At 41.3% G+C, this 24,967-nt stretch overlaps 1 long non-coding RNA gene across 1 annotated transcript in view; it reads right to left on the bottom strand.

The window, feature by feature from the left end:
• Positions 1-24,867, bottom strand: part of LOC134299291 (uncharacterized) — a 28,388-nt gene extending 3,521 nt beyond the window's left edge. Inside the window, exon 1 of the long non-coding RNA XR_010006477.1 lies at positions 23,416-24,867. This is a non-coding gene — a long non-coding RNA (uncharacterized LOC134299291). The remainder of the gene's footprint in view (positions 1-23,415) is intronic.
• Positions 24,868-24,967: the final 100 nt, after the last annotated feature.

Raw genomic sequence — 24,967 nt, 5'->3', positions numbered from 1 at the left:
ATTCCCTCAGCAGTAGGAATCCCAAGGAGGTCATCAGCCGTGGCAATCGGGTCATTCGGATCTGAAAGCAAACATGAAGGACACAAGAAGAAAGAAACCCTCGGAAGCCAGCAGAGAGGGAGACGCTACAAGAGAGGGAGTTTGGCCTTCTTTCTAGGAAGCTTTGCTATCATACAGCAATGTTAGAAATATGTCATGGGCAAGGAGAATAGTCTGACTTTGCATACAGTCCATCTATCCACCCATCTGTCTTTCTATTATCTACCTATTCTATATACTGTATGTATATATTAATTCAAAAACACATGAACTGATGCAGAAGATTAAAAAACTGAATGTGCAGGCCTATACCCTAAGAATTGTCTTTTGGAAGTAATTGCCTTTCCCTGTCCCAACTTTGATTTTTTTTAATGTAAAAATAGTAAATCACAGTCCAGCTCATTTGCTGTACTTCTAATCTCCACAGCAGCCTAATCCAGTGCTATGAGTGGCCAATGAATTAAAGTGGTAATTCATGGACCAATGCTAGTCCACAAATCCTCAGCTAAAGAAGCTACTGTTGCAAATGGGCACAAATCTGGTATCACTCTAGTACAATGGGGGGAAGGTCGGTCCTCCAAATCAACTACAACACAACCCCTGTTTCCGCAAAAGATACCTTCCAAGACAAACCGACACGCCATGATTACTTGCAATTGTGAATAATAGCTAACCCTATATTTTGATTGCACTTAGGATGGGAGTATACCATAGAATCACATTGGAGGACCTATAGAAGTCCACAGATACTTCCGAGGGAATATGTTTTGCAGCATGAGTAAATTAAATCATATATATGAAATCTATGGATAAGTGGGAGCTCCTACCGTATTTTAAGAAGTACTGGACTAGTCTATACTGTAGATTAAAGCTGCAGTCTTAGAGGTTCTTCCTAGGAAACCAGTTTTGTTTAAATTATAGTAGGGCTTCATAAACTTTTTCCATTCACAGCCCCTTTTGGCTGGAGAAATTCTTATATGATCCCGGGTATATAAAATAGGCATACAAATCAAACATTTACAGAAAATAAAGCATGAAGAAGTTTATTCTTTTTTATTGATAAATTTATTTTAAAAAATTAAAGAAGTTTATTATTTTTATACAAATAATTTTACTGTGAATTAAAGACAAAAAGCCAATTTGCATACTAATGAGATGGATATGCTTGTTTATTCTTACATAAAGAATGAACTCTTGGCTGGATAGTTGATACTCCAGGATGTAGAGCATCTTCAACATGTTTCATGCCGTGCTGGCATGCTTGGGTTACAGCCTCAAGTGGCAGAATATACATTGGCTGCCCTTTTTCTCTCTCCTGAATTTATGCAATGTCTAAAATAGCCACTAGGTGGCAAGCTACACAATTTTTCACAACCTTGAGATTTAGTTGCAGTGGTTCTCAACCTGTGGGTCCCCAGATGTTTTGGTCTTCAACTCCCAGAAATCTTAACAACTGATAAACTGGCTGGGATTTCTGGGAATTTTGGCCAAACACCTGGGGACCCACAGGTTGGGAACCACTGAATTAGGGGACCCCAAATGGGGTCCCCAACCATAGTTTAAGAAGCTTTGATTTAGAGGGCTCATAGCTGAGTAAACACATCTAAAATGATTTTCTATAGCTATTTAATTTATGTGATTCTAGATATGTCTACTGTGAACTGAGTTCCAGGGCAGGGGAAATGCCTGTCATGGGTTGCCTAATCTGCTGTGATTACTGCCACCAACAAAAACACATATGTTTCATCTCTCCCGAAGTGAACCCAAGAAAACACTGGGCACAAGCATATATCACTTCTGCCCACTTCATACTCATGTGAGAAAGGCCAAGCTGAGAATTAACAATCTAGTGAATTTCATGGTTCACTTGGGACTTGAACCTGGATCTTCCAGATCTCAGTGTAGACTTCAAACTACCACATCACAGCTGCCCCACACAACTGAAACCAGAGCAGACTGGCTTAACTTGCAAAGCTGTTAATTTTGTCTACATTGTGTTAATACATGTTTTCATTGACATTATTTAAATATTATATCATGAGGATATATGACATCAGTGAGAACCGAATGAGTTCTGATTGGATCCATATAGGCGTACATTTATCATCTTATGTGTGAAAATCGCACATCTACACCAGGACTGAGAATCATGTAGCCTTCTGTAATATAATTGGACTTCAACTCCCAACAGCGGTAGCCAGCATGCCAAGTAAGGAGGACTGCTAGGCACTGCAGTTCAACAACAACTGGAGAACTAAGAAATTCTAAATGCTGTTCTAGATTTTACTATGACTACTGCCACTATAAATAAATACATACATGTACACAGATATCAAAAAGTGAATAAACAGGGTGTTGGGCATTGAATAACCCAGTTGCCTGGGATGCTGTTTCGTTCAGGGATGACCCTGGGCTGACATTTGTTTCTCCATTTGCATTATTTGTATTATTTTCACATATTCTAAGACACGGTGGCAGTCCAAGTATTGGTGAACCCTAATTCCCATTAGCTCTAGCCAGCCTGACCAAAATGTAAGGAACAGTGGGGGTAGAATTTTATCAACCTCAAGAAAGTTAGAGGTTCCCCATCTCTGCTCTAAAGTCTTTGGCTCTTTTTATTGCTATCTGCTAAAACTGCCATCCAATGCTAACTTAGTTTGGAAAAAGCCCCACTGAACTTAATGAGACTTGCATGTGGGTCTCTCTGAATAGGCTGTAGTCCAGAAAAAGGATTCTAATTTTAGAAAAAAGTAAAACCTGACACATAAGGTCACCATTATTAATCTGTCACATGACAAATTAGTACAATGTGTCAGAGGCCCATCTACATTGCCATATAATTCCATTTGAAACTGTGTTATATGGTCAGTGTAGACTCATATAATGCAGTTCAATGGCAGTGTAAATGGGGCTACAAGCACAAAACAAGAATTAGAATTATGCAAAGAGCAAAAATATATGACTCCATCTACAGTATCAGTATGCATGGTATATATACATGTCTGTATTTATGTATACACACCAATAAACACATGCATTCATGATAGAGACCAGGCCAAACTGGTGTTAGTGATTTGGGTATTGGACTAAGATCCCAGGGTCTGAATTGGATTAAGCCATGGAAACCCACCCACTTGGGCAAGTTACACTTACACACAGCATCAGAGGATGGCAGTAACAAACCACATTTGAATGCATCTTGTCAAGAAAACCCTAGGGTACAGTCACTATAAATCAGAGTCAACAACAGCAATGTATTATGTGTGACATACATATAGCATATTGTCAACAAATTATGAACTTCTACAAGTTAGGATAGAAAAAAAATACAATTCTACATGAGGAATTCACTTGTGGGATTTAATGCTGTAGTAAAAACAAGCAAAGGTTTTGTGAGACCATACAGAGTAACACATTTATTATGGTACTGTATAAGTTTTTATGGGCAATACTCCCTTTTATCAGATACATATGATTTTAACAAAAGGGTCTCTCTCCACTAAAAGGTTAAACAAGGAAATTACATGGTTAACAACTATATATGCTCTATATGCTGTTTCCTTCTCCCACCTCACTATTCCCAACTTCACAAATTCCACCCATACTCAAAGTCAGGATCTCTTTCCCAGAAAGCTTCCATGCCACATGCTGCCCACCACAAGAAAGAAGGCTAAGGCACCTTAAAGCTGTAATGTTTTGGAGCATGAGTTATGTCTGCACACACCTTCCCTCTCTCTCTGCCTCTTCTTTTTCTTCCCTTATCTTCCATTAAACCTCTGGCGAAAACTCTTTACTCCCTTCACCTCAGTTCAGCACACTCTCTTTGTCTCATTTGATATTTATTGAACTTCAGAAGACTTAATAGCAGTAGATCCAGGAGTTCATTTGCAAAAGTGTATTTGATTATTATTAGCAGCATTGTTTCATTATGTTGAGCATGGTGGCAATAGTAGAAATTTTCTCCTTAGACATCCTTGCAGCTAAGACTGTTTTTATATCTATATCTGACTGTGTCTCCACCCCAGTTCAGGAGGTCACAGGGGTGTAGACACAGCATGGAAGTTATTCTTGTCAAATTGGTTTATTGTAAAGGCAACACCAGGAATTTGCAGGGGAGAAACTCCTTGGGGCTGCCAGTGGGCCAGTGTGTGCGGAGGTCAGTGGCAGTCCAGTCCGGCCAGCAGCATTCAGGAGACAGTAATTGCCCCGGGCCTGACACCATGTCGCAGAGACTGGAGCAGCTCCATCCATCTCCATCCATTTAGTGTGTGTGTGCTCCCAGCAGGACTTGGCCTAGCCTAGGCCTGAAAGAAATAATACCCTGCCACAGTTATTCACTGTTCACAATGGAACACTCCTTTTTTCTTTGCCTCTCCCTTAGAAAATTAGAAAAATTAAACTATTACACTGGCAATAGATATCAAGATCTCCTGATCTTAAGTAAAACCCAGTACTGTCTCCAACCGTGTTCAGGACTGGAAGCTCAGTACAATAAATTAGCAGTATAATGTAAGTCAGTGTTAATTTGTGTCAGGTTAGCACAGATTTGTGCCTGCATCTAAACTCTGAAACAGGTAGAGGAATTAAAATAGAAGACAAAGAAAAATCTCTGGGCTGGGATGGACTGCATTTCTGGATAACTGCAGAATAGTAGAATACCATAAGCGCTAGCAGATTGGAGAGCTAAACATTTTTCTAATAGGTAATTTGCAAAAATTGGAAGTGTTGTTTTTGAACGACAGGTTCTGGAATTGTTGTTCAAAATGTAAAATTGCCAGCTTTTGTGAGTTTTAGAAAATTGTCAGGCATCAAGGTAGGAAGAAGAAATTCCTAATCAGAGGCTGATGATTCCAGAAAGATGTGAGAACCAAACAGTCAGGCAGAACTGAGACCATGAATGGAGACTGGGTTGAAAATCGCTATTCAGCTATGAAACCTACATTGGCTTAGTCAGTCTCTGACAAGCTTGCTCACTTCACAGTTTGTCAGATACTAGCTAAGCCCAAGTAGGTTTCATAACTGAGTAGTCAGCCTCTGACAAGCTTACTCATTTCATAGTGGAGCCCCTGTGAGGCAATGGGTTAAACCCTTGTTCTGGGTCAGCAGTTTGAATCCAGGGAGCAGGGTGAGCTCCCGTCTGTCAGCTACAGCTTCCCATGCGGGGACATGAGAAAAACCTCCCACAGGATAGTAAAACATAAAACATCCAGGTGTCCCCTGGGCAACATCCTTGCAGACAGCCAATTCTCTCACACCAGAAGCAACTTTCAGTTACTCAAGTCGCTCCTGACACACACAAAAACTTCACAGTTTGTTGTGAGGATCAAATGGATATATAGAGAGAAGCATGGAAGTCAGATTTCTTGAGGAGAACTGGGCTATGGTGTGAGAGAGGCAGCTGCTTCAGGTAGCTGATGCTGGGTGTCATGAAAGGACTACAAATTGTGGTTTTGTTGTTGTCTAATATTTTTAAAGCTAGAGATGGAAATAAATGCTTGAGAGGTGTTCTGCATCTTGTTCCAAAGTCACTTGGCTGGTTCTGGATCCCATACAACTTAACTTGGGGCAGAAGAGGTACTACTTTCTACTTTGCTACAGGCTGCAAAATGTCATGGGATGGCTCAGTATAAATATAATACAGTTGTTAGTCACATCTGACTTAGTTCCCATTTATTACAGCAGGTTTACACTATGTAGGATTAATACTGGATTTAGCCTAAATTTAAATATATTTTATGCCATGGTGACAGTACTTTAGAGAGCCAGTGTGGTGTAGTGGTTCGAGTCCCGTACTCTCACAGTTCATTTTCCCACTCTGCCATGAAAAATCTCTGGATGATTACCCCCCCTGGACAAGTCACACATTCTCAGCCCTAGAAGTCACACAATAAAAAAGCAATAATTTGTATACACTATTTGTATACACTAACGATTGATATCATTATTTTTATTAATACTCTGCCTTGATCTTCCTGAGAGTAATTATCAATTAGTAAGCAAAAATGAGTATTACTTTTCAGCACATATCCCCCAGGTTTTTCTCCAGTCCTCCTATTTCCTAATTCACCCTTGTTTTACCACACCAGTGCTGTGGGTCTTCTGATGCTCCCATAGCCCCCACACCAGTCTCCTGCCCACCCGTCCTCTCCTGACTTCCTTTTCCCTCCCCATCCTCCAGGGAACCAATCTGTCTCCTCTCAGAATAAAACACCATCATTCTCCATGTTGTTCTTGTTGTTATTATTGTGATGATTATGAGCGACATTCTTCCTTGGAACAATGTCCCTGGCCCAGAGTCATCATCCGGGTGACACTCGCCATCCATCTTCCCTTAAGAGGAAACAAAGAGGAGGGCCTTTCTTGAACCTCTCCAAACTTCTTTTCTATTTTGAGAAGGCCTCCACACAATAGCCTCCTTTATAAGCCATAATGGTTATGTTTATGAAGCCTGCGATGCCAGTGTATGAAGGCAATTTTATGCCTAATTAGAAAATGATGCCATCCCCAGAGGGGACAAAAACAGGAGCCTGCCTCTCCCAGGCAGGGAGTCCAGCCAGACCCTCCCAACAGGACTCCCCTGCATTCCCCACCCCACCTCCCCCACCCCCAAGCCCACCCGGTGGGCTTCCTCTGTGGGCCTACTAGATATATCCACATCCTGAGATTGTGAAATATTGTGTTTCAATATTTGTATGTGCATGCACCTACATCCACGTGCACCTATATCTACCCATGTATGTGGCTGTGTGTGCATGTATTGATATAGATGGACAGATATGAAGGATTGATAGATATGGAAAACTAGGTATCTGCTCAGGTTTCTGTACTTACATTTATGCATCCATGCACATACAGATACATGTACATGTGTTTATATACATGCACACACCTATATGTATTGCATGAATAGATAGAGGTGTGGGAATGAGTAGAGATGTGGGCATTTTTGTAACTATACCTATGTACACACACTATGGTACATTAGGTTATATACACATGCCAGACTCTAAGCCTTTTCCAGTATATTTGGCTGCCTTCATTTTATTAAGGCCTTATGTTATGCTTTATGCCTTTTCCAGTATATTTGGAGGTCTCTGTTTAGTGTCAGGCCACAGGTTCGGGCTTTGAGCCTTTGCTGGTAGACTTGGAAGACTTCATTTTGTTTCAGGCCACAGGTTCAGGCTTTAAGACTTTGCCATTATATTGGGAGGCATTCCTTTGTTTTCAGGTCATATGTTCAGGCTTTAAGCCTTTGATGGCTCTGTTAGGCTGTAAGCCTTTGCTATTATATTTGAAGGAGTCCATTGGGTTTCAGACATCATATTAGACCAGGCATGGGCAAACTTCAGCCCTTCAAGTGTTTTGGATTTTACTCCCACAATTACTAACAGCTTACCAGCTGCACAGAGTGCTGTTACCTTCCCGCCAGAGTGGTACCTATTGATCTACTCACATTTGCAAGCTTTCGAACTGCTAGGCTAACAGAAGCTGGGGCTAACAACAGGAGCTCACCCCACTCCCCAGATTTGAACCGCAGACCTTTCAGTCAACAAGTTCAGTAGCTCAGCAGTTTAACCTGCTGTGCTAGTGGGGGCTCTGACTGGGTACATAATACATATGCTATCCTGTTTCCCCGAAAATAAGACATCCCCGAAAAATAAGACCTAGTACAGGTTTTGCTGAATTGCTAAATATAAGGCCTCCCCCGAAAGTAAGACCTAGCAAAGTTTGTGTTTGGAAGCACGCCCACCAAACATAATACCAGAGCATGCAGGATCAATAAATGTATGTAGTATGTACCATAGATTGTTGTACATGGAAATAATGGTAGTAACAAGACATTCTTGATAGGATTCACAGTTTGTCTGGTTATGCTGGTTTGTGATGACAACTACTGTACAGTATATAATAAATGTTCATTTTTTGTTCAATAATAAATGTGAATTTTTCTTCATGGAAAAATAAGTCATCCTCTGAAAATAAGACCTAGCGCATCTTTGGGAGCAAAAATTAATATAAGACACTGTCTTATTTTCGGGGAAACACAGTAGTGTATATATGAGAGCAAGTGTGATGTAGTTTGAGATTTAACTAGGATCCAGAAGAACACCGTTCAAATCCTACTCAGTCATGTCATCCACTGGGTGACCTTGGGAAAGTCACACTTTCTCAACCTCTAACCTCTTCTGAACAACTCTTGCCAAGAAAATCATATGATGGGGTCATCTTAGGGTCACCAGAGGTCGGAAAAGACTTGGAGGCATACAATAGCAGCAATATCTATACACATAATAAAAGTGAAAATATATATGTATGTGTGTGGCTGGGGTATCCATTTCCACAGACAAGCCCCCACTTCCACCAATAGCTATACCTCCCATGGCTCCGGGGATACCAGTGGCCCTCCCTCTAATGACATTGCAGGTTATAAAGAGCTCCATGAGCATGTACAAGAGTCCTGCCAATGTCCTCTAGAAACACCATACTGTCCACCACCCAAGTGAAGGCTTTCATACAGGGATAATTTCATCCTAGATTTTCTGTTTTTCCTCCACCACAGACATCCCAGTGTTTCTTATTCTCTCCATTGGTGTGGAATTTGCATGACCCCACCCACTGCCTCTCTGATAACTTGTTCCTTTTTTTTTTCTTTGGCACACAGCAAACAGAGGAATTGATCAGCAACTGAACATACTAGTGAGGTTTGGGGAGAATTCACCATGATTTATAGGAGTTGTAGGTACTGGGATACATAGTTCAAGTGCAATCTAAGAGCACTCTGAACTCCACCAACGATTGACCTGGAACTAACTTGGCACACAGAACCCACATGACCAAGAAAAATACTGGTTGACTTTAGAGTGATTTATACGAGCTGTAGTTCACCTACATTCAAAGCGCACTATGAACCCAAACAATGATGGATCTGGACCAGACTTGGCATACATGCTCCATATGCCCAAATTTGAATACTGGTGGGTTTTGAGGGGAATTGGCCTGGACATTTTGGAGTGGTAGGTACTGGGATTTATAGTTCACTTGCAATCAATGAGCACTCTGAACTCCACCAAAGATGGAATTGGACCAAATTTGACACACAGAGACCCCATGACCAGAAAAAAATACTGGAGGGATTTGAGGGGACTGACTCACCATAGTGGGAGTTGTACAGTCAGAGAGCACACTGAACCCCCACCAAGGATGCATCTAGAGCAAACTTGCCCAACATAACAAACTTTAAGTACTGATGGAATTTCTCGGAGTTAACACACCATGATGGAAATTGCAGTAAATCAACAACCATATGCATTTTGTACAATTTAAAATTTTACTTTTTCAAATAACCCAAGCAACGCTGGATACTCAATTTATCTATATCTATATCATCACATCCATAGATGTAGGTAGGGCTATGTTTATACATGTGCATACACATACACTGATCAATCCACCTTTCCCTGTGTATGTGCACCTGCCTTCAAGTCATCTGTCGACCTATGGGGACCCCATGAATTTCACTGAAGTTAGGGATCCTCAGACAGATAATTTCCTCTTTTTCTGTGCAGAAAACAGTGGCGCTGGGTCGTTTTCTCCTCTATCTCTTCAAGCCGCTATAAAAAATAAAGGGGAGGAGGGGGCTAATAGGGAAGATGACAGAAGTTCCCCCCATTTTGCTTCCCGCTTCTATCCAGAGGGGACCTCACCTCTGGGAAGACTCCAATAACTATATCCCCACCCCACCCGGTTCCCCACTCGATTAAGGGATAATTTTTAATATATATGCAATAAATGTTCACTTTGTTAGATTGAATGACAGACCATAATATCGGCGGAGCTTCCTCTCCATCCATTACGGGCAAATGAGGCGCGCGGAGGACGTATTTGGTTTTGATTAATTTATTTGCAGGCTCGGCTTGATAAAGCAATAACTATTTGGTTAAACTTGACATTTGGTCTTCGGGGGGTTTTCAGACCCAATTCCCTCCGGTTCATGCAGTGGTGACGGTGAGGGGCGGGTTGGGGGGGGGGGGGAGAAGGCAGGGGAGATTATAAAGCTGTTTCCAAAGGGATTAATTATTAATTGCTTGCAATTAATTTCTTCCCTTTTTCCTCGCTGACAAACAGCGCCTTCATGCCTACCCATTCCCCAATAGCGCAGAGAAGACAATGACAACATGTTTCCGACTTAAGGCGACTTTGTCACGGCTTTCCTTGGCGAGATTTGTTCAGAAGGGGATTTGCCATCGCTTTCCTCTGAGGCTGAGAGAGTGCGACTCGCCCAAGTTCACCAATGGATTTCCACGGCAGAGCGGGATGGTCTCTGCAAGAGTCCTAGGATGCATCCAATGCGGTTTGACACCACCTTAACTGCGATGCATGCCGTTTGGTGAGTCCCTAGCACTCTTAGGCAGATCAAACCATCATCATCATCATCATCATCATCATCATCATCATCATCATTATCCCACTTTCTCTCTCCATAAGGAGCTGCTAACATTAAAAGCATTACAATACAATTTGAAATTTAAAAAATATTAAAACAGTACTAAACATCGGTTTGCTGTGTGTTTTCCGGGCTGTATGGCCATATTTCAGAAGCATTCTTTCCTGACGTTTCGCCCACATCTATAGCAGGCATCCTCAGACGTGTGAGGTATATTGGAAACTAGTCAAGTGAGGTTTATGTATCTGTGGAAGGTCCAGGGTGGGAGAAAGAGCTCTTGTATGTTCTTTCTCCCACCTCTCTACATGAAATTTCTCTTTGAAAAACAAGCCCTGAAAACAGCACCAAAAAAAAAAAACACTATATGGCTCATGGGTGTCACTTTCAGCATTTGGAGCCATGGAGAAGAAGAACTCAACATATTCATGGGCCACCTCAACAGCATCCACCCAAACATCCAATTCACCATGAAAAAAGAAAATGAAGGAAAACTGCCTTTTCTAGGTATTCTAGTCATCCGCAAACCCAATCAACAATTGGGCCACACAGTTTACAGAAAACCTACACACACGGATAGATACCTACATAAAAACTACAACCATCACCCAAGTAAAAAAAAATAAGCACAATCAAAGCCCTGGCAGACTGTGCAAAAAGAATCTGCGAAGTCCACCACCTCCAAGGGGAACTGAACTACCTAAACTGGGCTCTACAGGCCAATGGATACTCCACCACAGACATCAGAAGACCAGCAAGGCCGAGAACAAGTCATGAGAGTAAAGACAAAGATCTACCCACAGCAAAAGTGTTGTTACCATACATCAAGGGAACCACTGACCGCATAGGCAAGCTGATGAAGAATCACAACCATCAAACTATCTACAGACCCACAAAGAAAATCCCACAAATGCTACCTTCAGCAAAGGACAAGAGGGATTCTCTCACCTCTGCAGGAGTTTACTGTATACCATGCAGTTATGGACAAGTCTACATAGGGACCACCAAACGCAGCATTGCCCAAACACGAATCAAGGAACATGAAAGGCACTGCAGACTGATTCAACCAGAGAAGTCATCCAGAGCAGAGCACTTGATGAACCAACCTGGACACAGAATATTTTTTTGAGAAAACAGAAATGCCGGACCACTCTGATAACCACAGTGTAAGGCTACACAGAGAAGCCATTCAAATGCACAAGCATGTGGACAATTTCAACAGAAAGAAGGAAACCGTTAAAATGTACAAAATTTGGCCACCAGTATTTTTTTAAAAAAATCTACAATAAGGACAGTAAATAAAGAACAACACTCAGAAAACAGGGGAATTCCAGACAGGAAACAATCAGAACTAGCTAGCACCTCCCAACAAATGATTCCCCCAGGCAGTAAGCAGCCAGGCTTTGAAGCTGCAAGGCTATTCAATGCTAATCAAGGTGATTAATTGCAACATTCACACTTGCCTCCAACAGTCAAGAGTTCTTTTTCACACCCTTGACCTTCCACTGATATATAAACCTCACTAAACTAGTTTCCAACATACCTCACAACCTCAGAGGATGCCTGCCATAGATGTGGGCGAAACGTCAGGAGAGAATGCTTCTAGAACATGGCCATACAGCCCGGAAAACTCACAGCAACCCCTATTATGTTATCATCATCATCATCCCACTCTTTCTCTCCACAAAGAGACTAAAAGCGGCTAACATTAAAACATTACAATACAATTTAAAATATAGAAAAAAATTAAAACAGTTTAAACATCATTAGTATTAAAAATAATTCAGATTAATTCCATAAAACATCAAGAAACAGAAATAAAAATAAACAAAACACAGCAGCCCCTGTAATGATCTTAAATACCTTCTTCTTTGAAAAGCCTGCTAAACTAAACAACACCCAGGATTCCATGGCATTGAGCCATGGCAGTCAAAATGGTGTCAAACTGCATTAATTCTACCATGTGGATGACTCCCTAGCCCAAGGCTCAGGCTACTACGCTCGTCAGTGACCCTTACATAGATTTTGAGTCTGTTGTTTACAGTCTTTCGTTGTTGTCTTTTCGAGTTTGCCGAGAGGATGAAAAAGCGTGCGCCCATGGCATAACAAATAATATTTGAGAATGAAGCTTCCCACTCTTGTTTTAGCCATCTGTCGTTGTGTTTGTTGGGTGAGATTACAGAAGTTATATCTGCCAAACACTTAACCGTTGGAGGCCACGTATAACTCCGGGAAATTCCCTTTGGAAATCATGTATTGTATAACTCCGGAGGAAGGTGGTCTGGAACCACAGTTGTCCCCATCCATTCCGGTTCTGAACTATAAGGAAATCTGTCTTTGTTGTTGTTTATTCGTTCAGTTCCTTCCGACTCTTCGTGACCTTGTGGACTAGCCCACGCCAGAACTTCCTGTCGGTCGTCCACCCGCAGATCCTTCAAGGTCTTTACACAGACCAAAATTACTTGACTTGCTTTGAATTGCAAACTCAATAAGGACAAGGTTCGCCTTTTTTTTTTTTTTTGGTCTTTCTACACATCTTGTGTTGTTGTGTGGCTTCAAAGCAAGTCGTTTCCCATTTATGGCGACCCTGAGGTGCAAGGTTTTTGTTCAGAGGGAACTTGCTTTTGTCTTTTTGGGAAGCCGAGAGTGTGACTTCGCCAAGATCATCCCTTTCCACAGACCACTTACTACAATGTAGCCTGAGCCACATGCACAATGGGAGGCCTTCTCACAGCCACACCAGAGGCACTCCAAGTGGCCAAAGGACATTTGGTATAATGCCACATTTTTAACTTTGTGTTTTTAAATACATTATAACTGTACCCTCAAATTCACTTCTGACTTTTCATGGTCTTACGGGAATTGGAGCCGGGGACTCCAGAACCGTAGTCCAATGCTCAAACCACTACTCTTTTCTCTGTGCATTAAGGCCTTTCAAGCTGCCAAAGCGCCCGACTGATTCCTCCTAGAGACTTCGTTTTAATGGATAAATCTTTCGGCTTTCTTTCAATCCAGCAGCGAGAGCTCAAGACTGTCAGAGAGAGGAAGGGAATGCGGCAACTTGACCACTTTCAGCGTCACTAACACTGTCCTATCCTCCCGTCTGTCCAAAAAGTTCAGTTCCCTGGATGTGAATGGAGCTTTCATTCCAAGAAAGCGGGCTCTAAGCTTGCCCAAGACATGGTTGTTGTGAGCCTTCAACCCTGGCCAAGTTTATTCAGGGGAGGTTTGCCGTTTCCTCGCTCCGGGTGCATAGAATGAATCCAGTTCAATTGCCCTGGTTCAATACTATGGGATCCTGGGTGCTGTGGTTAATCTTGAGCAGAGAAAAGAGCTTGTAAAGCTACATGATTCCATAGCCTTGAGCTGCTGCAGTTAAAGTACTGTTAAAGTAGTCGGATTGTGTTAATTCTATAGCAGGTATGGGCAAACTTGGGCCCTCCAGGTGTTTTGGACTACAACTCCCACAATTCCTAACAGCTGTTAGGAATTGTGGGAGTTGTAGTCCAAAACACCTGGAGGGCCCAAATTTGCCTATGCCTGCACTACAGTGTAGATGCATCCTTTGCCCAGTGGACTTCTATGGCTGAACCTGTCTCTCTTATTCTTAGGATGAATCCACACTGCCATATAATCCAGATTGTCAAAGCAGATAATCAACATCTGCTTTGAACCGGATTATATGAGTCTACACTGCCCTCAAATCAGTTCAAAGCAGATAATGTGGATTTTATATGGCAGTGTAAAAGGGGCCTTAGTTTAACCTTTTAAAGGAGGACACCACCCTGGATCCTGTAGTCAAACTCAATTCAATTCAACGCAATATTTACATTATTTTAAAAACAATAATGCGTTGCTAATATCACTCTACTGTCCAGACAATAAACATATATGCGCTTTAACTCTCCGGCGTACCCCAGAAGCAATACATGTCCCTCGCCGATTAAATCCCCATTGCTTTCGTCAATTCCTACAACCCCGATGGTCTTAAATCCAGTCCAGTATCCATAATAATGATATAATCTCGTTACTTTTGGCAGCCAAATCTCACCGGTGGTGAAAGACAACCCCCCCAAGCCCCAAATTGGTGAAACGTCTTCTGTCCGCAGCTTTAAAAATATACCATACCTTTGTCCCTTTAAAAAAAATGGTTTCATTGGGGCGGGGGGGGGGGAGGCTTTGTTTAATACAGAAGTATACAAAAGATGGACGAAAAATACACCCAAACGGACAGAGGAAGAGAATAGGTTGAAAAGGGATTTAAAAAAGAAAGAAATCTAACTCCACACAGCCATATAACCCAGAATATCATGGTAGAAAATCCCACAATATATGCTTTGAACTTGGTCATCAGAATCCACACTACCATATATTCCAGTTCAAAACAGATAATACGGCATTTTATTCAGCTGTGTAGATGGGGCCGCGAACTTCAAATACGGAAAGACTTCAGATACAGGAAGAAAACAGGTGTTAGAGGGAGATCCATCCAAAGAAGTGCGTTCCTTTGTTATGTTTACAAAAACACCCTTCCTTTTCGAGGAATCAAAGTGAACACCGCTATGAAAGTTCCTCAAAAAAGATCTGTTTGAGTCTCCTTGTGGAGATAAAAAGCGGGTTTAAATAAACATAATAATAGCAGCAGCATCCCTTATCGGAAATGCCAAGGAGCTGTTCCAAGGAGACAATGCGGTCATCGATGTACACATATGTTGCACAATTTTTAAAAGATACTCCCGCTATTGCATTCGGTGTGCATGAAACACTCATGTTTGGACTAGGATCCCATCTTCCAGGGATCTCTGAGTCTATACAAGCCAAGCATTACGAAATCGAATATGAAGCGGAAATACAAAAGACAAATCCCAAGGATTTCCGATAAGGAAAGCTAGATATAGTTTGGGTCTTTTGTTGGGACACGCAACAACAATTCAATGGCCAACACACATTTTGGTGCCTCAAATGTTAGCCCAGTTTCTGGGAATGTTTGACTGGCTGCTTCGAAAAATGACACCGGAATGGCACCGGTTTCCCCTTATCAGTTCTAGTTTCCCCAGATACAGAAAATATGCTATATAGCAGCCGCCATATCTTCTCCCATAGAAAACCATGATAGTAATATCTAAGAAAACAGAGTCCTTTTCTGAATCACTGCCCCCCAAAAAGTCAAGGAACAGGCCCTAAAAACCAAGACACGAAGAAGGTGTGTGTGTGTGTGTGTGTGTGTGTGTATGTGTCTGTGTTGTAAGAAGTGTGTAGTGTGTATCTTTCTCTCTCTCTCTCTCTCTCTCTCTCTCTCTCTCTCTCCAGACGGACTCTCATCCCTTCTTTCTTCAACAAGATTTAAAACAGGCGATTTCCCCTGCACCATTGCATAGGAAATTCTAACGAGAATATACAATGGTTGGAAATACAACCTCGGTGTGCTCGCTAATGGACACACTAATGTCCATTAGGGGACATTGAAATAAATATATGAGGGTCTGCTTGGAGATTTTATTTGTGTGTGTGTGTGTGTTTGGACACACACACAGAGTAGAGTCTCACTTATCCAACATAAATGGGCTGGCAGAACGTTGGATAAGCGAAAATGTTGAATAATAAGGAGCGATTAAGGAAACGCCTATTATAAACGTCCAATACAAATCAAGAAACAAAGCATCATGTTTTACAACACATCGACAGAAAAAGCAGTTCAATGCATGGTGTCTACTAAAAAATGACTATAAATAAAAATAGAATTGCTGCCTAGTGAAACAGCTGTGAGTCCGGGTAGGCGGCAGACTGGGATAAGCGAGACTCTACTGTATGTATATGTGTGTGTGTATATATATATATATATATACACATACACACACACACAGTAGAGTCTCGCTTATCCAACCTTCGCTTATCCAACGTTCTGGATTATCCAACGCATTTTTGTAGTCAATATTTTCAATACATCGTGATATTTTGGTGCTAAATTCGTAAATACAGTAATTACTAAGTAGCATTCCTGCGTATTGAACTACTTTTTCTGTCAAATTTGTTGTATAACATGATGTTTTGGTGCTTAATTTGTAAAATCATAACCTAATTTGATGTTTAATAGGCTTTTCCTTAATCTCTCCTTATTGTCCAAGATATTCGCTTATCCAACGTTCTGCCGGCCCGTTTATGTTGGATAAGTGAGACTCTACTGTATATATATATATATATATATATATATATATATATATATACACACACACACACACACACACACACACACACACACACATACAATACACACACATCCAAGCAGATTCTCATCCCATATATTATATATTTCAATGTCTACCAATGGAGAATCACAGCACTGACCATGTTAAGGGTAGCAAAGAGTAGTCTTAGGCCCCTTTGACACTGCCATATAAAATCCAGACTATCTGCTTTGAATTGGATTGTATGGCAGTGTAGAAGGGACCCTATATGTCTTTGCTGTGTGCCCTCAAGCTGGTTCGTTTCTCTTGCCAAAACATCTTCAGAGGCGCTTTGCCTTCCTTCTCTGAAGTCCCTTCCACACAGCTGAATAAAATCTCACATTTTCTGCTTTGAACTGGAATATATGGCAGCGTGGACTCAGATAACCCTGTTCAAAGCAGATATTGTGGAATTTTCTGCCTTGATATTCTGGGTTATAGGGCTGTGTGGAAGGGCCCTGGGGGAGGGAGAGAGAGACTGTGGTGCCTTCCACACAGCTGTATAAAATCCAGATTGAACTGGATTATATGGCAGTGTGGACATAGGCTCCTTCCACACAGCTGAATAAAATCCCACATTATCTGCTTTGTACTGGGATGTAAGGTTGTGTGGACTCAGATATTCCAGTTCAAAGTAGATATTGTGGGTTATTCTGCCTTGAGGGCTCTGTGATTGAAACTGAGGCAATCCTTTGGGTTTCCATAACTGAAAAACAAAGAAAAAATTGAAGTCTGCTCTCCTAGTGCTTTGGTCCGCCCTCAACACTGCGACACATTGGTTCTGCAGTCAAGGAAAGCAAAATGATTCCTGAGGAAGATGTTTCCTTTTCGAACTAAAGACTCGCCCCTTTAAAAAACAAAACATAGCATCGTTTTCGGTTGGATATATATGGGAAGACTTCTTCTGGAAGCTTTTCTACCATTACTTCTTTCGCTTGAGGCGGGGAAAAAAGCCTTTTTAGCCTTTTGCTAATAATTGGTCACAATTTTACAGAACGGAGGCTCCCAATCTAGATTCCGCAACCGAAATTTGGCGCCAATAATCCTTAGCAGACGCCACCCGCTCTAAGGAAAAATGCGCTGATAGGGAGCAAAAACAGGCGGATTGGAGCCCTTCCACACAGCCATATAACCCAGAATATCAAAGCACATAATTCATAATATCTACTTTGAAATGGGTTATCTAGGGCCCTTTTCACACAGCTGCATAAAATCCCATATTATCTGCTTTGAACTGGAATATATGGCCGTGTGGACTCAGATAACCCAGTTCAAAGCAGATATTGTGGATCATCTGCCTTATATGGCTGTGTGAAAGGGCCCTAGATCCACACTGACATATAATCCAGTTCAAAGCAGATAATGTGGGATTTTATTCCGCTGTGTGGAAGGGCCTTTGAAAAGCAAACAGAAACGCTTCTCCTTTCTGACAGATTTCTAGGAAGTTTGGAGTTTTCAGCGGGCAGGACTATGGGCCTTTCCACACAGTCATATAAAACAGAATACCAAGGCAGAAAATCCCACAATATCTGTTTTGAACTGGGTTATCTGAATCCACACTGCCATATATTCCAGCAGAAAATGTGGGATTTTATTCAGCTGTGTGGAAGGGGCCTATGAGGTGGAATCTACACCGCCATATCATCCAGTTTCTGATTCCAAATTATCTACTTCGAATTATATGAGTCTATGCCAGGCATGGGTAAATGTCGGCTCCCCAGGTGTTTTGGACTTTAGGAATTGTTAAGGGATTGTGGGAGTTGAAGTCCAAAACACCTGGAGGGACGAAGTTTGCCCATGCCTGGTAATGCGTTCAAAAGCATGGGCCCCTTCCACGGCTGGATAAAATCCCGCATTATAGGATTTGATAACCCAGTCCAAAGCAGATACTGTGGGATTTTTTGCCTTGATATTCTATGTTATATGGCTGTGTGGAACGGCCCTGGGTTGTATGCATTGAGCCGAGGTGATGTCTAAAATTATTTCAGTTCATATTGAGGTGATGTTGCGGGTAGGCCAAAACGGTGTTTCGAAAATAAAGACACAAAACTAAACGATAAAATAGAGGCGCCAATTGCAGAAAGAAAGGGCGCCACGTTTCTAGATGACGGGGTTCAGAAAAAGGCATATTTAAAATCTCAAAAGGAATATTTAATTATTCGCCTTCCGAGGAGGAGGAAGCAGTTCTGAGGAAACTCCCTTATCCATCAAGGTTCAAATAAGGGAAAGTCAGGGCCCTTCCACACAGCCCTATATCCCAGAATATCAAGGCAGAAAATCCCACAGAATCTGCTTTTAACTGGAATATATGACAGTGTGGACTCAGATAACCCAGCTCAAAGCAGACATTGTAGGTTATTCTGCCTTGATATTCTGGGATATAGGGCTGTGTGGAAGGAACCTCTGCTCCGCTGTCAGTTTATGCTGGAAAACGTGGATTGAAATCTGAAATCGGATCCCTTTTTTCGGCTTCCATAGAAAGGAATATACAGTAGAGTCTCACTTATCCAACACTCGCTTATCCAACGTTCTGGATTATCCAACGCATTTTTGTAGTCAATGTTTTCCAAACATCTTGATATTTTGGTGCTAAATTCAAAAATTCAGTAATTACTACATAGCATTACTCAGTATTGAACTACTTTTTCTGTCAAATTTGTTGTATAACATGATGTTTTGGTGCTTAATTTGTAAAATCATATCCTAATTTGATGTTTAATAGGCTTTTCCTTAATCCCTCCTTATTATCCAACATATTCGCTTATCCAACATTCTGCCGGCCCGTTTATGTTGGATAAGTGAGATTCTACTGTATATGAAACGAGGTTACATTTATTTACTCTAGAGGCAGGCACCGAGATACTACCTTAGAATTTAGATCGGATTGTTAGTGTGAATTTCTCCCTCTTCCTTTAATAATAATTACACAACTACACAACTTCTCGGGAAGCAAAATTAACTACAAGGAGGGCGCATATTCCTGTTCACAAACTGACTGATTTAATAGTTTATGCATTGCGTTAAGCATCACACGCATCGCTTTTCCGTTTCCCACCAAACGGAAACAAAAACATTCCGATCCGGCATTGGATTCGGAGTGACTTTCTGTGTCCGTAAGGCAACACTGCTTTTGAGCCCTGCTTTTGATTTTCCTCAGCACGCGCTAAACCGAGTTTATAGGAATGCTTTCAGTGCGGCAGGTGCGCTCTCCAGATACAGTAGAGTCTCACTTATCCAACGTTCTGGATTATTCAACGCATTTTTGAAGTCAGTGTTTTCAATATATTGTGATATTTTGGTGCTAAATTCGTAAATACAGTAATTACTACATAGCATTACTGCGTATTGAACTACTTTTTCTGTCAAATTTGTTGTATAACATGATGTTTTGGTGCTTAATTTGTAAAATCATAACCTAATTTGATGTTTAATAGGCTTTTACTTAATCCCTCCTTATTATCCAACATATTCGCTTATCCAACATTCTGCCGGCCCGTTTACGTTGGCTAAGCGAGACTCTACTGTACTCTTTTTCTCATTCATTTCTGACCAAACTTAAAGAAGGGCTGATTATCTTGGTTCTTCCCTGCTTCCTTTTCTCTCCACCCGTTTCAAATCTCAGAAAAGAAATTGCAAAAGGATCCTTCTTCCTTTTGCCTGTTTACTTGAAGAGTTTGTCCTTATTTTAGGACAGAAAGACTGGTTCTTTGATTTGTTTTCCTCGGAGATTCCTGCTCGGGGGAAGCCTTTTCATCCCCCTCGTTTAGCGCCTTTGTCTTCTGTGAATGGCAGGCTTTGGTTCCCTTTTTTAAAAAAAGAGAGAAATGGTGTATTCTTCTTGAGACGGCCGTTACTTTTCCCAAAACGAGAGTTCCAACCACTAAAGGACACTCCACCCCAGCCACGCGCCACTTCCTCCACTCAGTCCCTCTACTTTTGGGGATTGCTCGCAATTCCTTCGCGACAAAAAGCGGCTCCGAAACTACTATAAATCGTTAGAAAAACGCGCACCGAAACTACCAACGACGCTTCCTTCTGTTCTATTTTAAGACTTATTATTAGCAGAGCTTTCGCTCCCCCCCCCCCTCATATGCTTAAAAGGAAAGAGTAGGAAACGGAAGTCTCGTTAGTTGGAACGGGAATGAAACGAAAGAGAAGGAAAGCGCGCAATGTGTTGACCTTCCTTTGAAAAAACGGCAACGGGTTTCGAGCAGCCCTTTCCTTCTCTGCCAAGATTTGGGGCCCTTTGAACGGCTTGGAAAGGCTCCTTTCCTAACGATCTCAATTCACCCTCTTAAGAAAATATTCTATATGAAGTCAGCACGGTCCTTGCATGGAAGAGATGAGTTTTTGGGTTGCTAACCGCCTCCTTAGTACATTTGGCCCAATGGTCATCCGGGTGAGAATAGTCATATTTTTCCCAGAGGTAAATTTGGTCTATTTCTGGTAAATGCTAATACTATATATATATAGAGAGTGGGGGGGTCACATCTAAATTCTTTTTCAGATCTAATATGTGTATGTGTGTGTGTCAGATAGATTTTATATATATTTCAGATCTCTCTCTCTCTATATATATATATATATATAGAGAGAGAGAGAGAGAGAGATCACATCTAAACTCTTTTTCAGTTCTATTTTCGAATGGCCTTTCCTAAAACAAAAGACATTGGCAATCCTGTTGGTTCGTCCCAAACATTAGAGACCTATGAAGTGAGTTGTTGAATAATAAAAGTCAACATGTAGGTCTTTTAAAAGTAGGAATGGTAAAAGTCCACACGTAGGTCTCCTTGAAGGAGGACTAACAATAGATTTCAGACCATTCAGCACGGTCCTTGCATGGAAGAGATCCGTTCGTGGGCTTGCTAACCGCTTCGCCGCATTACATGTGGCCCAAGAGTAGTGAGTGAGAATGGTCATATTTTGCCCAGTGGTAAATTGGAACATTTCTGGCAAATTCCTATGCTATATATTAAGATTATCTATCTATCTATCCAAATGCTATATATTAGGAATCTATCTATCTATCTATAGGTATTACAGGACCATAGCCAGGAAAAATGGGGTGGGGGTGATTTTTTTTTTAGCGAATCATGACGCAAAATAATTTAGAAATCAGGCTCCATCCATAAACTTCAGTGGACACTCATGGGGATTTGGTTAATCAGTTAAAATTCATGAGTAAACCAGGGTTTTTTTTAAGCCTGAAAAAATTCGGATGGGGGGGTTTGAATCCCTACCCCCCCTCCTTGGCTATAGCCTTGGATATATAGATATAGATATCTATATCTATAGATAGATAGATCACATCTGAATTCTTTTTCAGATCTATTTTCGAATGGCCTTTCTTAAAACAAAAGACATTGGAAATCGTGTTGGTTTGTCCCAACCAGAGGAGATTTATGAAGTGAGTTGCTGAATGATACAAGTCAACCTATAGGTTTTTGAAAAGTAGGACATCTAGGTAAAAATCAACATCTAGGTCTCCTTGAAGGAGGGCTAGCAGTAGATTTCGGGCCACCATTTCCTTCCTTCTCTTTTTTCTCTCTCTCTCTCCTTCCTTCCTTCCTTCCTTCCTCTCATCTTCTTTCCTTCCTTCCTTCCTTCCTTCTTTCCTTCCTCCCGTCTTCTTTCTTTCTTTCTTTCCTTCCATCCATCCATCCATCCATCCATCCATCCATCCTTCCTTCCTTCCTTCCTTCCTTCCATCCTTCCTTCCTTCCTTCCTTTCTTCCTTCTTTCCTTCCTTCCTTCCTTCCTTCCTTCCTTCCTTCCTTCCTTCCTTCCTTCCTTCTTTCCTTCCTCTCGTCTTCTTTCCTTCAATCCATCCATCCTTCCTTCCTTCCTTCCATCCTTCCTTCCTTCCTTCCTTCCTTCCTTCCTTCTTTCCTTCCTCTCGTCTTCTTTCCTTCCTTCCTTCTTTCCTTCCTCTCGTCTTCTTTCCTTCCTTCCTTCCTTCCTTCCTTCCTTCCTTCCTTCCTTCCTTCCTTCCTTCCTTCCTTCCTTCCTTCCTTCCTTCCTTCCTTCCTTCCTTCCTTCCTTCCTTCCCAACATTAGGGTAACCGGCGCTCCAGTGATCAAATTCTTAGTAGGAGAATACATCATTTTCCCCCTTTTGTTCAAGTTTTGACTGGGGACTCTTAACATTTCAGAAAATATACAAAGAGATCACCCACAGCGATGAGGATCTCCGGTTTGAATTCGGATTCGGAGTGGATTGAGAAAAATCTTGTTTTGTTTTCAAATGCGCTGATCTGACAGGCAAAACGTTCCTGGGTCTCGAGCAAGCCAAAGCCCCACGGAGTTCATTAAAACGATAGGGCAGGGGACTCCTGTTTTCCACATGAAACAAGAAAACAAAACCCAGAAGTGCCCTTTATCCCAGAATCTGACCCCAGATGATTTGGCAGTGTAGACTCAAATAATCCGGTACGAAGCAGGTAAATCTGGGATCAGAATCTGGGATATAGGATAGTCTACATCCAGCCTAGCAGAGCTCCGATTCTCCGAGGAATAAGCCTTCTTCCTTCCTCCCCCCGCCTCCCTCTTTCTCTCTCTGCAGAGAGAAAGAATCCAAGCAAAGCGAAACAATCCAGCGCTGGTTCGTGGTAGCAGGATATTTTTGGGAGTCCAGCAACCAGGCATAAAACGCCCCTGTTTTGACAGCCCTTGTGGGGAAAGGGGGGAGAGGGAAGGAGGAGAGCTACTTACATTTGAGGTGTTTAGTTGTGTGCCTTCCACATCCCGCTCTCCCCTACCTCTCCTGCGTGTATACATTTCTCCAACAAACAAGTGGAACATTTTGCATCCTACAGCACCATTTTATACATGATGAGCCGTCAGTAATAGGATTATTAAACAAAAACCGTCTCAGGCGCTGGCGTTAACCTCTTTCTTTCTTTCCTCTCTCTCTCTCTCTTTTTTTTAAACCGGCTAATTAGGTTTTGCACAGGAAAAAATTAGATTTAACGTTGCTTACATTGCCTGCATTTCCAGTGGATGCTACAATAATTTGGGGGGCCAGGGCTGGTATAAAACAATTCGGAGAGATAATAAAAAAATTAACCGTTTTAACATATATTACAGGCTCCCCATCCAAGGATAAGGCAAAGAATATTTTCATGATCGAATATTATATACATAAAACTAATTATCTTGGGCTTCTGCCTTGATCAATTTACCGCCGAGAGGAGAGGCGAGCGGCGCCCTCTAGTGGTTATTGGGAGGAAGGCACCTTTTTGCAGCAGCCTCGGCTCAGGCATTGTTGTTATTGCCTGCTCTATAAATAAAATATTTGGACAACATGGTATGTTTTTCTAAAGGATAGAAAGTGGAAAGCGACTGGGCAAACAGGACTACTTAATACTAACTCCAGTTCTGTATTGTGTAATATACTATAGGAGAACAATGCCTGCTGTATGGGATGACATTTTACCAGACCCACCTCCATTTTGTCTTTCCTCCTACAAAAAGCAACAAATATTGGATTTTGATGTAGAGAATAAGGGGGGAATCCTTGAAAATGTGAGTTTTTTCTATCAAATTCTTGGATAATTATAGAATAATATTTTTATTGATTAGCCCTTAGGCCATATCACAATACCAAACCAAACAACAAGGCTTGATAGGACTTGATTACACTCTATGTAGTAAGTTAAAATAAGACACTTATAAGAATACAGTAAATAAATATAATAAAACTGAATATATGCATAATGTTTCCTTATCATCCCTACAATTTACCCCAATCAGCCCCACATACGTGGTTTTCAATTGTATTGTTTTGCTTAAATACAGAGCTGTTGTATATGTTAATTTTGGGTCTTGGCCACACATAATATATGTTGTTCTGATGTGAGATTCCCAGTACATTGTCTGTTTGATATATGGACCAAGGTAGAAGTTCCTCACCTTCCTCAAGGTTACTAAGACAAATCTTATTTATATTATTATTAGTAATGTTAAACCTGCTAACTTGATAATAAGTAGATGAAAATAAATGGGGATTGCAGTTGGTAAGGATGTTGGGCCTGGCCTATACAATCTTTTGCACAATTAAAACGAAGAGAAAGTATTGAGGGTATATTTTTGAGTAAATATGAATATGGATACATGTTGTAAGCCCCCTGAGGAATCCTGAACCCGTTTAGTTTAAAACAAGCCCCCTCATGAATCCAAAGAGAAGTGACTTCCAAGAAAAACCTATTTTGGAGTATTTCTTGCCTAAGAAAACCCCATGGAATTCATGGTGTCACCATAAATT

Source organism: Anolis carolinensis, chromosome 5, assembly GCF_035594765.1.
Source record: "Anolis carolinensis isolate JA03-04 chromosome 5, rAnoCar3.1.pri, whole genome shotgun sequence".
In the NCBI taxonomy this organism is placed as follows: Eukaryota; Metazoa; Chordata; class Lepidosauria; order Squamata; family Dactyloidae; genus Anolis; species Anolis carolinensis.
This window is presented reverse-complemented; position numbering and strand designations above follow the sequence as displayed.